This window comes from Barbus barbus (assembly GCF_936440315.1).
Source record: "Barbus barbus genome assembly, chromosome: 44".
NCBI lineage: Eukaryota > Metazoa > Chordata > Actinopteri > Cypriniformes > Cyprinidae > Barbus > Barbus barbus.
In genome coordinates this window covers 24,959,553-24,977,823 of record NC_136722.1, presented here as the reverse complement: position 1 = coordinate 24,977,823, position 18,271 = coordinate 24,959,553, and the positions used below count along the sequence as shown (strand labels likewise).

The following is an 18,271-nucleotide window of genomic DNA, read 5'->3' as shown; positions in this document are numbered from 1 at the left end:
GCTGAACAGAAAATAATTAGCATTTTAGACTGTAATCTGAAGGGTAAATGAGTCAAATGATAATGACAATGAATATTGTTCCTTACTGGCATGAATGACACCCTATACAATATAAATGTGCCCCTGCCTCCAGCAGACACCCAGCCCATCCATATCCTAACCAAACTGAGACACTAACATGCTCCAGAAAATTCCTGCAACCATATTTAGAGGACCTCTAACATTATAAAAAGGGGTGGCGAGTCAATGGCTTCAGACAGGTTTTCTATTGTATCATCAAACGGTAAGCCATCAGAGATGCCTCAGACTTTATGAAAGCCTGATCTTATTTATAATTCTTTATTACGTTTAAGGCAGAGAGATGTTTTTTCAGGTTGCAAATTTTGTTTATTAGTTATATATATATATATATATATATATATATATATATATATATATATATATATATATATATATATATATATATATATATTTTATTTGTTTTGTGTGTGTGTGTGTCCAGGACGGTAATTCTGGTGTCTGGAGAGGTGAAGTACAAAGGTAAGTGACAACAATGCAACATCACTGACTGCAAGAGACTAATATCATATGAGATATTAGTTTATTAGAAGTCCTACTACCACATTATCATATACAGTGGTCCCACATTATTAGGACACTTATAAATGTCTGAGTATTGCATTAGATCACATGTCAGTATCTGGCATATAACTAATGCTGAAGGATATTTTCTCTTCACACATTTTTGCTCAGTATGCTTGAATCAGTTCTCTCTTCACACAGGTGTACAGAATCACATTAACAATCAACATGTTCCTTAAACTACAAACAAACTGTCTTTTACACTAGATCTAATTTTAGCATTTCAAACAGGACACATTTTTTTTTTTTTTTGTTTCTTTAAAATTTGTTAATTTATCTTGTTTTTTTTTGTGTCCAAATAGGCTCCTATATATAATATCTGATATAGTAATCTGTGTGTATGCACTTGTGAGCAGAGTGAAAGATGGGGGATGCCCATATGGCGGAGTTTGGAGCTGCTGCTCCGTACCTCAGGAAGTCAGACATCGAGCGTCTGGAGGCCCAAACTCGGCCCTTCGACATGAAGAAAGAGTGTCTCGTTCCTGATGCTGAAGAGGAGTATCTTAAAGCATCTATTATCAGTCGAGATGGTGATAAAGTCACCTGTGAGACTTCAAAGGGAGCGGTAAGTTCAAGATTTCAAATAAAGACAAAGCACAATTTCTCAAAGACATTTCTCTACTTTAATCTATGCTAACCTGAGCCTCTCCATAAAATGAACGAATTAGCAGATTCATTTTATTTACATGGACAAACTAATATGCATAGACACTGTTTTCACTGTCTATGTTACAGACAGTAACTGTGAAGGAGATTGATGTTCACCCTCAGAACCCGCCAAAGTTTATCAAATTGAGGACATGGCAATGTTCACCTTCCTGCACGAGCCCGCTGTGCTGTTTAACCTCAAAGAGCGTTACGCAGCCTGGATGATCTACGTGAGTGGAGTCTTAAAACACTCACAGATTCACTTTATCATGTATGAGCAGATCTGAACCTGCTGTCATCTCTTACAGACCTACTCTGGGCTCTTCTGTGTCACTGTCAACCCCTACAAGTGGCTGCCGGTGTACAACCAGGAAGTTGTCACTGCCTACAGAGGAAAGAAGAGGAGTGAAGCTCCTCCTCACATCTTCTCCATCTCTGACAACGCCTACCAGTACATGCTGTCAGGTGCGTCTACGTGACAGTACTTTAAATATTTCATATACAACCAAAAACAGCACAAGCTCTATGTGAAAATCATTTAATGTTCAAGCATATAACATTAATCATTATAATTAAAATGTTGGCTTTTACAGACAGAGAAAACCAGTCCATTCTTATCACGTAAGACTTTGTGTTTTAGTTAGATTATTATTTTTTGTTTGTTTGTTTGCTACATTTTTTATGAATGAATTCTTAAAGAATTAGTTCACTTTCAAATAAAAATGTCCTGATAATTTACTCACCCCCATGTCATCCAAGATGTTTATGCATTTCTTTGTTCAGTCAAAAAGAAATTAAGGTTTTTGATGAAAACGTTCCAGGATTTTTATCCATATAGTTAGCTTCAATGGACTCCAAACGGTTGAAGGTCAAAATGACCGCAGCTTCAAAGGGCTATAAACGATACCAGACAATGAATACGGGTCTTATCTAGTGAAAAAAAAAAAATATATATTGTATATGCTTTATAAACACAAATGCTCGCCTGTTCTGCGATGCGCGTTCATGACTTCACGTAATTATGCCGAAGAGGTCACGCAGTTTTTTTCCTGTGGGAAACACTGAAAATAATTAATAATTTGTCCAAAAACAAAATGAACAAATTTTACTACAACATAATCAGCTAAAATACAACATTAATGTTCTTTTCTTTAATATCTGCAGCATATCTGTCTGTTTTTTAGGGTACTCTGGAGGATCAAATCATCCAGTGTAATCCTGCTCTGGAGGCTTTTGGAAATGCCAAGACTATCAGAAATGACAACTCATCTCGCTTTGTGAGTTTTATCTGCCTCCAGTTTCAAAAAATTACGGCTCAACGTGCTACAACTTAAAAAACACACAAACAGATGTGTGACCAAGTATGGTGTCCCATACTCTGAATTTGTGCTCTGCGTTTAACCCATCCAAGTGCACACACACAGCAGTGAGTAGTGAACACGCGCACACACACACTGTTAACACACACCTGGAGCAGTGGGCAGCCATTTTTGCTGCATCGCCTAGGATTTGGGGATTCAGTGCTCAAGGGTCTTACCTCAGTCGTGGTACTGAGGGTGGAGGAGAGCGCTGGTCATTCACCCCCCCCCCCCCCCCCCCACCACCACAGACAATCCCTGCCATTACTGAGAGTCAATCCAGCAACCTTTGGGTTACAAGCCCGACTCTCCAACCATTAAGCCACCACTGCCCCTGGCCACCAAAGCACCAGCAAATAAAAAAAACTCTTCATCAGTTTGACAACACATGTGCTGCAAATATGCACAACACAACCAAATACAGAAAAGTGTTGCAAGTAGCACAGACCACAATGGAAATGTTTCAAGGTGTGTGAAACTTACATTCCAACTCCTCTTTATGAAAATTAACCATGGTTTTATTATAGTAAAAGTATAGTAACTATGGTTAGTGTAGCACAACCATCGTTAATTTGTGGTTACCATGGTTTAACAATAGTGACCATGTGTCCCCCAGTAGTCAAATATTTTATACCTTAAAACTCATCTTTGATAATCAAAATGACATATTTAAATGATTTTTCTTGTGAAAATAATTTTCTCATGCCTTAAAATAGCTTGAATGTAACTCTACACCCCTGCCTCATTTACTGTACACGGATCTATGAATATGCAAATGAGCCCCGCCTCCACTCAGTCACACCAGCCAGTGCCTCCTGATCCACTGAACTGTAGTAAACGCGAAACAATGGCATACATGGATAATGACTGATAAAACTGTTTTTACTAGCGGACAACTACAGTGAATACTGTAACATTCGTTAAAGTTACTTACTTGACGATGTTGTGTCCTAAAATGCGTTAAGACTGAATGCAGTCGTTAGTGATTCCAATTTACCTATCGGTAAGCCCCGCCCCCCGTAGTTACTGTTGCTCTCTCGGACAAACAAACGGAGTTGCTCACTGTCTTACAATGACAGCTGCAGCATGAAAACCTTGTCCCACGATGTTTTCGCACAATTTGGGGCACAGAAGGCCCAATATTAAATATATATTAAATATTCTATGGAGGGATTTATAAAATATTTTAATATAAATACGGTGGGTAACTCGAAGCGAGGGTTTACAGATCACAATGCAAGCAGGAGAAGTCTCATATTACGATCGCGGATGACAACATGCAGGATCAACACTGTTCATGTATCGCAGAGTACGATTAAATTAATGTACATTTAACCAGTTTAATATGGAGAGACCTTCATTTATGTGTTTTTGACCTACACTGTACAAGACGAGAGAACTGTCCGCTATTTAGGTTTGTACGTTAGTATGGACTCACTAACTTTAACGTTAGCTAGTTTTAGCCAGAGATACCTTGCTAAAGCAGAATTAACGTTCTGCTTGAGCAGATGAAAATTGTAATTTAATGAGTGTATGACAACCAGAAAATTAACGTTTTTGTCTTCATTTGTATTGGGGTTGAATACTTAGGTACATTTTACAGTTTTGTTTGGATTCAGGAAATGTAATAAAATAATTCAGATTGCCCATCCTCTCAAGATACCTGGAATCAGTGTTACAAGTACCCCAGGCACATAGTTTTTGTATTTTTGAAGCATAAACCCCATAAAACCGATGCAAGCTTCGGGATCTTCCAACGTTTCTCTATGGCGCTGAAACCTAAATATGTCAGAGTTCCGCTCCCCATGCAACTGATACTCGACTGCCATTGGCTAGTCTGTGTTCGAGGGGAGGGGCTTACCGATGCCCGCGAGCAATGCGTGTGAAGTGCAGACGTCGATGTGGGCCTGACTCCAGGCTACTTTTCCACTGTTGCCATGGGTTATAATGCAAGTTGATGGTTCTAAATTCACATTAAACCACGGCTTTATGGGTTTTTTGCTCTAATTTATTTTTGGTTTTGTGCTGGTAGTGGTATATTTTGCATGCTAGTGATAGGAATCTATCCCTTGATGTGATTGGTTGTTGAATTTTGTGACGTAGAAAAACGAGGGCTGTTTCAAACTGCGTTTCTGGAAGTGCCATTGAGAAACTTCAGTTTTAAGGAGAAAATACTCAGCAATGGTGTTGATTAAATAGATTGGCACATGGTTTGTCTAAAAGCATATTAAAAACACCACATAGACAAATAAATAACAAAAACATGTAGGCTGTGCGTATTTACAGCACATTTCTGTATTTGGTCGTGTTGTGAGTATTTGCAGCACATGTGTTGTCAAACTGATGATGTTTTCTTAATTTGTTGGTGTTTTTACTATTTGCAGCACGTTGAGACCTCTCAACTACTGTAAAATATGCTGATTTGATTGAAATGAAATGACATTGAGCTGTTGTTCTTAAACAGGGCAAGTTCATTCGCATTCACTTTGCTGCCAGTGGAAAGCTTGCTTCTGCTGATATTGAGACTTGTAAGAAAAATAGTTCCTTTGTAACTTTTTCATTTTAAAGATGATGGTAAGATGTCGATGGTAAGAGTTTAACTTCTACATTTCTACAAACAGATCTGTTAGAGAAATCCCGTGTGACTTTCCAGCTCAAGGCTGAGAGAGACTACCACATCTTCTACCAGATCCTGTCTCAGAAGAAACCAGAACTTCTGGGTAAGCAAAATCACAACTTTGGTAACAAAACTGCGAGTGATGAGATGTAAAATATTGTTTTATCCTCTCAGAGATGCTGCTGATCACAGCAAACCCTTACGATTACGCCTTCATCTCCCAAGGAGAGACGCAAGTGGCCTCTATCGATGATGCTGATGGCTACTGATGTGCGTTATCCAAAACATGCATGAATCTCTTGACTTCTCACGCCTTGGAATTGAAGTCTGCAAAACATGCAATGAAATGCAGTTAATTATTATATTTGCTATAGGAAGCATTTGATGTGCTGGGCTTCACCCAAGAGGAGAAGAATAGCATCTACAAGCTGATTGGTGCCATCATGCACTACGGCAACATGAAGTTCAAGCAGAAGCAACGAGAGGAACAGGCAGAGGCTGATGGGACTGAGGGTCAGTATTAGGAGAAAACGCTGACATGATACTTGTATAATAAATATACAATTATACTTGTTCTAAATCAGACACAGTGATGTGCATGCGTGAATTACCTGCGTCTCTGCAGCATCTCTCTTCTAAGAGTGAAGCTGTGATGTGCTGAACAAGAATAGTGACATTACCACCTCATTTTTGAAATGTAATGTAGCATTTCAGTACCAAAGCTATTTCATTGATACAATTTCATAGGCAAGCATTGACAATGGGTTTCTATACTCTTGAATGCATGTGTGCCTGTCAACCATTCTATTCTATTTTTGGCAACAGATGCTGATAAGTCAGCTTATCTGATGGGCCTGAACTCTGCTGATCTCATCAAGGCTCTGTGCCACCCGAGAGTTAAAGTAGGAAATGAGTGGGTCACCAAGGGACAGAATGTCCAGCAGGTGGAGACTACTTCATCCCTTCATCATGAACATAACCATCAAAAACAAAAAAAACATTTTTCTATATCCTATCTTGGATAGGTGTACTATGCTATTGGAGCTCTTTCCAAATCTGTTTATGAGAAGATGTTCCTCTGGATGGTTGTGAGAATCAACCAATCCCTGGACACCAAACAGCCTCGCCAGTACTTCATTGGTGTGCTGGACATTGCTGGATTTGAGATCTTTGATGTAAGATTACATTAACTGGATTATTGCTATTCAATAACTGAATTTCTTTGTTATTTTGTCATTGTGATGATACAATATATTCCACCTGCAGTTCAACACCTTTGAGCAGCTGTGCATCAACTTCACTAATGAGAAGTTGCAGCAGTTCTTCAACCACCACATGTTTGTGTTGGAGCAAGAGGAATACAAGAAGGAGGGTATTGAGTGGGAGTTCATTGACTTTGGCATGGACTTGCAGGCTTGTATTGATCTCATTGAAAAGGTGAGTTGTTAAATTTGAGAAATCTCAGGTGTTGTATCAATAAAGCTAATTTCATTATTTCATTCTGCTCATCTTAGCCCATGGGTATCATGTCCATCCTTGAAGAGGAGTGCATGTTTCCCAAAGCCAGTGATACAACATTCAAATCTAAGCTTTATGACAACCATTTGGGGAAATCAAACAACTTCCAGAAGCCCAGGATTGTCAAGGGTAAACCAGAGGCCCATTTCTCCCTGGTTCACTACGCTGGCACTGTGGACTACAACATCAATAACTGGCTGGTGAAGAATAAGGACCCTCTTAATGAGACTGTCGTTGGCCTCTATCAGAAGTCCACCATGAAACTGCTGTCTAACCTGTTTGTTGGATATGCTGGTGCTGACTCAGGTGTGTTGCTGAAAAATGAGAAAAGAATCCAAGAAACAAACAAATTAATATTTTGAGTGATTTTCTTTATACATGATACACTGGAACATGATCTATATTTTTTTGTAACAGCCGCCGAGGGAGGAGGTGGTGGCAAAGGAAAGGAGAAGAAGAAAAAAGGCTCTTCTTTCCAGACAGTGTCTGCTCTTCACAGGGTAACATATAGTGTTTTTCACACAGAAATGAATAACACGCTGTGTATATTTGGCGGCTTAATCTTTTTTAAACAGTATAACAACCTGAAATATATATGGGATGAGTGATGGATAACATCTATCCACAGGAGAACCTGAACAAGCTGATGACCAACTTGAGGCAAACTCACCCTCACTTTGTGCGCTGCATCATCCCCAATGAGACTAAGACTCCTGGAGCGATGGAGAATCCTCTGGTCATGCACCAGCTGCGCTGTAACGGTGTGCTGGAGGGCATCAGGATCTGCAGAAAGGGATTTCCCAACAGGATCCTGTATGGAGATTTCAAGCAGAGGTATATTTAATTTTGATTGCAGATTCTGTTAAATTTCAAAGTTTTCATGTTTTTCTTTATTCATCAACATATATTAAAATGCTAACTTGTGGGCAAAAATATATTTATTTAAAATTATAATTGAATAAAAAAAACATTAACAGCATTAATTTGCTTCAATTAATACTGTTACTGTGACAGATACCGCATCCTAAACACTGCTGCTATTCCTGAAGGACAGTTTATTGATAGCAGGAAAGGAGCAGAAAAAACTACTGGGATCTCTGGACATTGATCACAACCATTACAAGTTTGGCCATACTAAGGTATGAATGAACTTGTTTAAAGATGGGCTGGAAAAACACTGATTTTCATACTATTCCTCTCTCTCTCTCTCTCTTCATTTAATTGAACCTCTAAAACTAGAATTTTCATATTTCTTTGAAGGTGTTCTTCAAGGCTGGTCTACTGGGTACCCTTGAAGAGATGCGAGATGACCGTCTTGCTCTCATCATTACTGGTATTCAAGCAAGGGCTCGCGGTATTCTCTCAAGAATTGAGTTCCAGAAGATTGTTGAGCGCAGGTTAGAAATCAGACACCCAATAAATTTGAGATCAACAATATTAATTGGTTTTAAGATATTAATGTGTGCCATTATGTTGCAGAGATGCCTTGGTTGTTATCCAGTGGAACGTACGTGCCTTCATGGGTGTTAAGAATTGGCCCTGGATGAAGCTCTACTTCAAGATTAAGCCTCTGCTGAAATCTGCTGAGACTGAGAAAGAAATGGCCAACATGAAGGAAGAATTCCTGAAGTTGAAGGAGGCTTACGCCAAATCTGAAGCCCGCAAAAAGGAGCTTTAAGAAAAGATGGTTTCTCTTCTCCAAGAGAAAAACGACCTACAACTTCAAGTCCAAGCTGTAAGTTTGTGATTTTATGAATTCAAGAATGACATGCAACTCTTTATTTAATCACACAAAGACATTATATGTAAACAGGAGCAAGACAATCTTTGCGATGCTGAGGAGAGATGTGAGGGTCTGATCAAGAGCAAGATCCAGCTTGAGGCTAAAACCAAAGAGCTGACTGAGAGACTGGAGGATGAAGAAGAAATGAATGCTGAGCTGACTGCAAAGAAACGAAAGCTGGAGGATGAATGTTCTGAGCTCAAGAAGGACATTGATGATCTTGAACTCACTCTGGCCAAAGTGGAGAAAGAGAAACACGCCACTGAGAATAAGGTCAGTTTTCAACACATGTTAGAGATGTAAAAATGGTTTGTTAGGAGTCCACTGATACAATGACACATTTCTACAGGTTAAAAACCTGACAGAAGACATGGCAGCTTTGGATGAGATCATCGCTAAGCTGACCAAGGAGAAGAAAGCTCTGCAGGAGGCCCATCAGCAAACACTGGATGACCTCCAGAGTGAGGAAGACAAAGTCAACACTCTCACTAAAGCCAAAGCTAAGCTGGAGCAACAAGTGGATGATGTGAGTGGTTTGTTGACGCTTCTGATGTAAATGAACTATGAAAAATGCTAAATAAAACACTTTGTCATTGCCCTTCCAGCTTGAGGGTTCCCTGGAACAGGAAAAGAAACTTCGTATGGATCTGGAGAGGGCAAAGAGGAAGCTTGAGGGAGACTTAAAGTTGACCCAAGAGAGTGTGATGGACCTGGAAAATGACAAACAACAACTGGAAGAGAGGATTAAAAAGTGTGTTTTACGTAGCGGGTGAAATTATAATTCAAGAATACAGCTCACATTCTGAATCCTTATTAACAGTGGAAATTCTGAAACACAGAAAAGATTTTGAGATGAGCCAGCTCAGTAGCAAGATTGAAGATGAGCAGGCAATGGCAGCCCAACTCCAGAAGAAACTGAAGGAGTTGCAGGTAAAACTGATGATTCCTAAAGGGGACATTAGATGCCCATTTTCCACAAGTTGGTACGATTCTTTAGGGTCTTCATGAAAAGTCTATGATGTACTTTGGTTACAATTTCTGGTAACACTTTATTTTAAGGTGTCCATGATACAGAGTAGTTACCTAGTTAAGTACTTCGTAGTAGCTGTTGTACTTACATGAAACAAAATGTACTTACCATGTAACTAAGTTATGGAACAGCCCGTACTTACATTTTGTAATTATGTAGATGTAATAGGCAGCTACTGTTACACATATGTAACAGACCGAGTCTGTTACACAGCTACTTATGTAACCAAAAGATTGTTACATATGTGTTGCAGACTTTATACAACGTAATTATAAATACAAGTACACAGACACAAGCTACTTAAAATAAAGTGTATCAATATTGTACTTAAGTGTACTTCATGTGTATCTATACTGTACACCTTATCCAGCTGCACCTTAGTTTGATTTAACCCACCAGTACACAGCTTAAACACATGTAATACATTTCTAATTACATTAAAATTACAGAATATTACACAGGCATAAGTTACTTAAAAAAATGTGTATCAAGATTGTACTTAAGTGTACAAGTAGTTGTGTAACAGACTTGGTCTGTCACATGTGTAACAGTAGCTGTCTATTACATCTACATAATTACAAACTGTAATTACAAGTTGTTCCATAACTTAGTTACATGGTAAGTACATTTTGTTTATGTAAGTACAACGGCTACTACTAAGTACTTAATTAGGCAATTACTCTGTATTACGACACCTTAAACACCTCAATCGCTTAGGAGTCATTCTTGTCTACACCTGCTCTGGTGTCAAAACAATAGCGGACTGTTGACAGCTCACTCAGGGCAGGTCAATGCTAAAACGCCAGTGTTTTTCAATAGTCGTAGGAGGGGCCTTGGCCTGTGTGAATGTCACTCTAGAATCTGTGAATGGCTAGATCCGAGACAGTGCTTATGATTTGTGGGGATCACTGGGTGGATTTTTATCATTATAGTGTGGTTGTGTACACACATTGCCAACACATTTATGTTCAAACACCATGTAAAGGTGAGTTTTGCATCTGATGTCCCCTTTAAAAAGTAGTTGGACAGTAAGGAATGGTAGCTATAATGTTGGGTTTCCTCACATCAGGCCCGTATCGAAGAGCTTGAGGAAGAGCTGGAGGCTGAGAGAGCTGCTCGTGCTAAAGTTGAGAAACAGAGAGCTGATCTGTCCAGAGAACTGGAAGAGATCAGTGAAAGATTGGAGGAGGCTGGTGGAGCCACTGCTGCCCAGATTGAGATGAACAAGAAACGTGAAGCTGAGTTCCAGAAGCTGCGCAGAGACCTTGAAGAGTCCACTCTGCAACATGAGGCCACCGCTGCTACACTGAGGAAGAAACATGCCGACAGTGTAGCTGATCTGGGAGAGCAGATCGACAACCTTCAGAGAGTGAAGCAGAAGCTGGAGAAAGAGAAGAGTGAACTCAGACTGGAACTGGATGATGTGGTCTCCAACATGGAGCAGCTTGCCAAGTCCAAGGTGATGAATTCTTGTTTCCATGTTAGAATTTGTAATTGTCTTTACTTCAGCTGTTCTTTAGAATCATGTGTTCTTTCTGCTTTATTTAACATTCAATTATATGATATGTGTCCAGGCAAACTTGGAGAAAATGTGCAGGACCCTTGAAGACCAGATGTCAGAATATAGAACAAAATACGAAGAAGGGCAACGCAGCATCAATGACTTTACCATGCAAAAAGCTAAGCTACAAACTGAGAATGGTATGTACTCTGATTATATATTATTTTATCATGTATTGTTAGTAGTGCTGTCAGTCGATTCAAAAAAATTCATTGCACAGTTTTAATCGCGATTAATCCCACCTAACATTTAAAGTTTTTAAATATACTTTTATATTGCAATAATTTCAAATTCAATCTTCAAATTAACGTACAAACGTAAAGACAGTATATTTTTTATATTTGTTTAATGACATTTTTTTAAATGACTGAAGGCCCAAATCACTGAAACCAATACTACTGATGTCTATAATTGTTTCTCTCCCTAATATTTAACCATTGAATATAGTCATTCAAAAATACAGTATAGTTGAGAGCTATCAATTTTAACATTAGATTTAAAAGTGAACTTAAAACAATCTTCGCATAAATCCATTAGAATACATATCATAGATACCTGTGCCCTTCAGCAGAAATATACAGAAGTTGAATTAGATTTATGGCTTTGATTTTCTAGCAGGTTTAGAGTTCAACATGTTTCATAAAATATATATTTTATAGAAAATATTCATACATAATTTTCAAAAAATTAAACCTCTATTACTTTTTTTGGGGGGTTTCATTTTTTGAACTTTTTTTTACTTCAGCAATAATCTGCCATTGGTTTTCTTTAAAATTAGTGCTCCCAAGCTTTACATTTTTATGACTGTTTTTTGACGGGGACATTTTTGTCCATTATGGACCTATGTGTAACTTTTTATTTTATTGAAGTACAAGGGTTAAATATAGATGAACCCCTTAAAGCAATAAAAGTTATTGATTTCCTCTTTTTTTTTTGAACAGTCATCACAGCAACTGGGTTATTAGGGTAGTTGCCTGCTATTGCTTTAATAGCTGGCGCTGCTGAACATGACACGGATCTGACACGCATCGTACTTTCTCTCAAATCTCTTTATCTTTTCTGACCCACTTCAGGTCTTAAAGTCTCTACTAATAATACATCAATCCTTCATCTGTACATCTGAACATAAAGACGTTCTGTGACTGAATAAATGCATTTCTTGCCAAGAAAAAAAGAGACCGAGGCAGCAGTTGTGAGTGGGGTGGCCAAACCTAGCCCTGCTCCTGCGTTAATTGCATTAAATATTTTTAATGCCGCTAAACTGAAAAAATTAATCGCCTGCGTTAACACGCTAAATTTGACCACACTGACTGTTAGATAAATGCCCAAAATCACACACTACTTTCTGTAATGTAATGGTTATACGTCTATCTAGGGGAGCTTTCTAGACAGCTTGAAGAAAAGGATTCCTTGGTCTCTCAGCTAACAAGAGGCAAGCGGTCCTACACTCAGCAGATTGAGGACCTCAAAAGACAACTAGAGGAGGAAATCAAGGTATGGCAACTACTACTACCCACAAGGTTAGCGTAGCACAGTGTAGCAGTCATTCACCTTAATTACTGCACCGCCTTGTCACCCTATAAGCTCTTCTTAGGAGCAGCGGGATTAAAACCCACACACCTCAAAGAGACTAGAGCCTTATGCTACAGCTATGGGCCATACGCCACAACAGAAAACATTCATTTTAAATATCTTATAGGCTAAGAATGCCCTGGCCCATGCAGTTCAATCTGCTCGTCACGATGCTGATCTGCTGAGGGAGCAGTTTGAGGAAGAGCAGGAAGCTAAGGCTGAGCTGCAGCGTAGTCTGTCCAAGGCAAACTCTGAGGTGGCTCAGTGGAGAACCAAGTATGAAACTGATGCCATCCAGAGGACTGAGGAGCTGGAAGATGCCAAGTATGAACAGGAATCACATACAAACCTGCAAAAATTATGTAAACATAAAAACTCTGTAAAGCATTGATTTTCTGTAACATTTTTAGGAAGAAGCTGGCTCAGCGTTTGCAGGATGCAGAAGAAGCTGTGGAAGCTGTTAATGCTAAATGCTCCTCACTGGAGAAGACCAAGCACAGGCTGCAGAATGAGATTGAAGATCTCATGGTGGATGTGGAGAGATCCAATGCTGCTGCTGCTGCTCTGGACAAGAAGCAAAGAAACTTTGACAAGGTGAATAAAACATGCTTACTGTATAGATAAATAATCTTCCTGTTTCCATCAAGCTCCAATGGTAGCTAATCAAAGTCTCTGAAACTATCAAACAGGTCCTAGCTGAATGGAAGCAGAAATATGAGGAGTCTCAGAGTGAGCTGGAAAGTTCCCAGAAGGAGGCCAGATCTCTGAGTACTGAGCTGTTCAAACTGAAGAACTCTTATGAGGAGTCTCTGGATCATCTGGAGACCATGAAGAGAGAAAACAAGAACCTCCAAGGTGCCCTTGATATATTATTCATCTAAGCTTTCACATGTCACCTAAATGGAATATTTATCTAGGCTTTTTCTATATTAACCATTATTACATTATGGACCTATGTGTAACTTTTTATTTTATTGACGCACAAGGGTTAAATATAGATGAACCCCTTAAAGCAATAAAAGTTATTGATTTCCTCTTTTTTTTTTTTTGATGAACAGTCATCACAGCAACTGAGTTATTAGGGTAGTTGCCTGCTATTGCTTTAATAGCTGGCGCTGCTGAACTTGACACGGATCTGACATGCAAACTGCAGCTAAAAGTCAATGATGATCTCAAAGAGAACATTACCATCGTGGATAGACGCAACAATCTGCTGCAGGCTGAACTGGACGAGCTGAGATCCCTGGTGGAACAGACTGAGAGAGGAAGGAAACTGGCTGAGCAGGAACTGCTGGACGTCAGTGAGAGAGTTCAGCTCCTGCATTCTCAGGTATGACACACCTGTCCACATATTCACACTAACAAAAACTTCAAGCCCTCTCTTAGTACATAATATCATCTAGATACTATATGAATGTCAGTATTGTCTATGTTCAGAATACTAGCCTGCTGAATCAGAAGAAGAAGCTGGAGGGAGATAATACTCAGCTTCAGACTGAGGTTGAGGAGGCAGTGCAGGAGTGCAGGAATGCTGAGGAAAAAGCCAAGAAAGCCATCACTGATGCTGCAATGATGGCAGAGGAGCTGAAGAAGGAGCAGGACACCAGTGCTCATCTGGAGCGCATGAAGAAGAACATGGAGCAGACCATCAAAGACCTGCAGCACCGTCTGGATGAAGCTGAGCAGATCGCCATGAAGGGAGGCAAGAAGCAGGTCCAGAAGCTGGAAGCCAGGGTAAGCTGCTTATGTTTTTGGAAAGTGTATTTTTTCTGTAATTATGCTTATTTTGTTTAATTAGTAACCATCTTACACCACTCTTAGGTGAGAGAGCTGGAAAATGAGGTGGAGCTGGAACAGAGAAAGGCAAGCGAGTCTGTGAAAGGAGTCCGGAAATATGAGAGACGCATCAAGGAGCTCACCTACCAGGTGATATTCTCTCACATACAAATAAATGTCTTTGTATTTATACCATTCATACCATTTTCACACATTGTAGTCACCGTGTACTCTTTTTGCAGACCGAGGAGGATCGTAAGAATCTGAGTCGTCTGCAGGACCTGGTGGACAAACTGCAGCTAAAAGTCAAGTCCTACAAGAGAGCTGCTGAGGAGGCGGTATGCCTAAAATAAATTATTTTAGTTTTTCCCCCCATGAAAATATTTTAAAATCTTAACATTTGGAACACCTTAATATGATTTTCAAAATATAATTTTGCTAAATTGATAAAATATTGGTTAATTTGCTTTTGGGACTTCAAAACATGCAAAAAAAAAAAAAAAAGATTATCGACCATGATATATTGTTGTTTGTTTAGGAGGAACAGGCCAATTCTAATCTGGGCAAGTTCCGTAAACTGCAGCATGAGCTGGATGAGGCAGAGGAGAGGGCTGATATTGCTGAATCTCAGGTCAACAAGATGAGAGCCAAAAGCAGAGACACAGGATCTAAGGTAACTCAATATACAATCATCATCAGTGACCTCAATTACAATTGATCTTACTTTGATTTTGAAATTATTGTGATCAATCAGAAAAACTGTTTGTCTGATCAAAGAGTTCAAATCAATTTGAAACAATTTACTACTCAAAAGCAACACTATTATTTAATGCATACCCAGTGTATGAGGTGGTGCACGTCCAAGTTTTTGTTTTGGGGAAAGATAACTCTCTTAACGCTTGCCTCACCAAAGTTACAGAGATACTATTGCATAAACAGAATTAACTTTTTAGAGCTGATGCTTAACTAAACAATCTAATGAACAATAAATAACTTTTTTCACTTGAGAAAAGAAAGCAACAAATACCTTCTACTACCCAATATCCTTTTCATGTCTTTTCCTCTCACAGAAAGGGCACGATGAAGAGTGAGGCTCTCACATGGATCTTTCTGAAAGGCTTGTTCAGTGTAGCTCAGCGTGATTTCATTATCTGTAGTTCTGTAGAATAAAATGAATGTGCAAGTAAGTCCCTGCTTCATGCTGTTTTTTTAAATAATTTTAACATGTCGTTGCATTCACCTTCAATACATTGGGTGCCACTTTAGATTAGCCTTTTAATCAAGACTGAAGACTTTTACTCCAGGTTTCACAGACAAGGCTTAAGGCTAGTCCCAGACTATAATGCACGTATGAGCTGTCTCAACTAAAAATATCTTGCTCTGACATATCTTAAAATATGTCCGTGCCACTGTTCTGTCTCAAAATGCACACCTGTAAAGTTTTCTTATCTTTTTTTTGTCTTAAAAAAAATACATTTTTTATAAAATTTGCTTAAATATCTTAATTTACCTAAGGCCTAGTCCTGGCTTAAGCTAAGCCCCATCTGTGAAACCGAGCCTTAAGAGTTTTTATCTACTGAAGAAAATGCTTGAAAATCAAGCACATAAAATAATAAGCCAAGTATATTAAGCGGCTTATGCAAAAGTAAAGCTTTACATGATCGTAAAATAGAAAATGGGCTACTTGCTTTTTTTTTTTTTTTATCAAAATGTTAAAATTTTTTCCTGTAAATTTTTGTGCTTTTTGATAAAAAAAGAAAACTGATTATGACACAAGGTACAAGAGGATGTTCTTCCATTTAGATATATTGTTAATTTATGGTTCTGTTCTATTCATATTCATTGACTGAATGAATGTAATGCGCTAAATAAAAGATAAATTGAAGATTACAAAAAAATTGAACGGAAAACGTAACTTTCAATTGGAAGAGCACAACATTCCTCATTTGGAATGTCTCAGGTTTGATTCCTTGGTCAGTATGTGTGTGGGGTAACATTTTAATGAGTTTAAGAAGCTCTGACGAACAGTTAATGACCCTAGTCTAAAACCTTTTTTACTTGATGAAAATGCAAAGTTTTAACAAGACGTGTGTGAAACAGTTGCTTTAGTTGATTTGCAGCTCTGGGGTTCCTTACATCTCAGAAAGGAAAACCACATGATTTACTTTTAATTAACAAATGAATCCTTACTTTTATAGGTAATATAGGGCAAAATAACAGTGAGTGTGTGTGCGCGCACTGGTAATTGTACAAGTAATTCAAGGTGATGAGCAGGTCAACCCTGAACAGCTGAGAATGGAGAAGTGAAGGGGAGGAAACCAACTATTCTGCCCCTTGAAATGATACCATATAGGACATGTGTTATTTTAAGGCTTCAACGGCTGAATCGCTTACAGACAGTTTTTACTGTAATGGTGGAAACAAAATGAAATTGGTTATCTTTACATAATGAGGCAAAATTTTAAAATTTGCCGCCTTATTGGATTTGAGGACAAATGGTTTGTGAATATGTGAACAATTCAAAGTATATTTTATTGCCATAATTTGAACTATAAATTGAACTTTTATTACTAAAAAGAGAAAGGAAAAAAATATATATTTTAAAGCTCTTCAATCGGTATAAAAGAAATCTAACAAGATCCACCTTGTGACCAGCAGCAATTGTTCTCCCTCTGTTGGACATGTAACTTCAGTGAAGTCAATGTGGCCAACAAGTGTGCCAAAATCTATAACTAGATTATTATTTATGTGCATGGAGCCCTTTACAAAGACAGCACCTGATTCACCCGTCCTTAATCGGCCAGAAGCACTCAGGAAGAATTTCACTGTTATCTTTATACTCGAGGGCAAACGGAAAGAAAAATAAGTGTCACAGAAGCTGAGGTAAAGGTATACCTTGTTGTTGTTTGATAGGCGCCGACAGGATTAGTTAATTGTCCAAAGATCAAATCCACTTTATGAACATAAACCAAATTACTTTATATGCTTTCTTTATGATTTCTCCTGAGTATTTGTGCTTTGAATTTTGAAACACAACACATTTTTAGATAATATCCAAAAATAGTACTCTTTTCAGTACTGCATTTCAAGTGTTATAATTACACTCAAGTGTGACCGTTTGTAAATCCTTAAAGAATCTCACAGGGAGCTCTTAGGAAGTGCCTTCAGTGGGTTTCATAATTAGCACCCTTCAGACTATTAGACACTATGGCAGCAGGCGTGAGGTGGCGAGTTATTAACACTCATCGAACACTTCTTGTTCCTTGTTAGTTTGAGTGTCTTGACCCCGGCTTATCAGCTTGCAGGTCTTAAGGTTACAATAGTGCTTGCCTGTCTGTCTGCTGGAAAGCGGCTCTGCTATTTGATCCTGCTTATCTGTATCAAGAGTTCAGTAGTATAAGATAATATTACAGGTCCCAAACTTGAATACATATTTGTACCTGAAATTAAATTTATTGAGCTGAGTGTTTATAAAAAAGCAGCGAATGCCTTTAGTTATGACCAGAATCTCTACAGAAAGGCCACTTGCTGTCCGTCAATCGATGTAGCTGGGTAGATCATGCAAGCTGTTCCTCTCAATCAAGGAGAGGCACTCAACAGGAATGTCACAGGGATATCTGTGTGCTCAAGTGTACATGGAAGAAGACAAATGATCCAACATTGGTACAGCACAAAATGAAATATTCACACCAGCTAGACACTGACATTGACCAGGCCCATCCAATAACTGTTAAACAGATGAGGCCTCTAGTGGAAACCAAAGGAA

The 18,271-nt window shown here is 38.7% G+C and overlaps 1 pseudogene across 1 annotated transcript; it reads left to right on the top strand.

Annotated features, from left to right (window-relative positions):
* Positions 1-1,006: 1,006 nt before the first annotated feature.
* On the top strand, positions 1,007-15,596 carry LOC306863691 (myosin-7-like; annotated as a pseudogene). The gene is made up of 35 exons: positions 1,007-1,207; positions 1,378-1,520; positions 1,599-1,755; positions 1,884-1,911; positions 2,112-2,127; positions 2,475-2,567; positions 5,113-5,176; positions 5,270-5,368; positions 5,440-5,535; positions 5,640-5,778; positions 6,091-6,209; positions 6,291-6,440; positions 6,532-6,702; positions 6,780-7,089; positions 7,201-7,283; positions 7,412-7,617; positions 7,798-7,922; positions 8,044-8,180; positions 8,263-8,518; positions 8,597-8,839; positions 8,916-9,092; positions 9,172-9,317; positions 9,406-9,496; positions 10,666-11,055; positions 11,171-11,297; positions 12,533-12,651; positions 12,857-13,053; positions 13,140-13,323; positions 13,419-13,584; positions 13,839-14,059; positions 14,167-14,463; positions 14,551-14,655; positions 14,748-14,843; positions 15,044-15,178; positions 15,576-15,596. The product of its transcript is annotated as a myosin-7-like (transcript).
* The last annotated feature ends 2,675 nt before the right edge of the window (positions 15,597-18,271 follow it).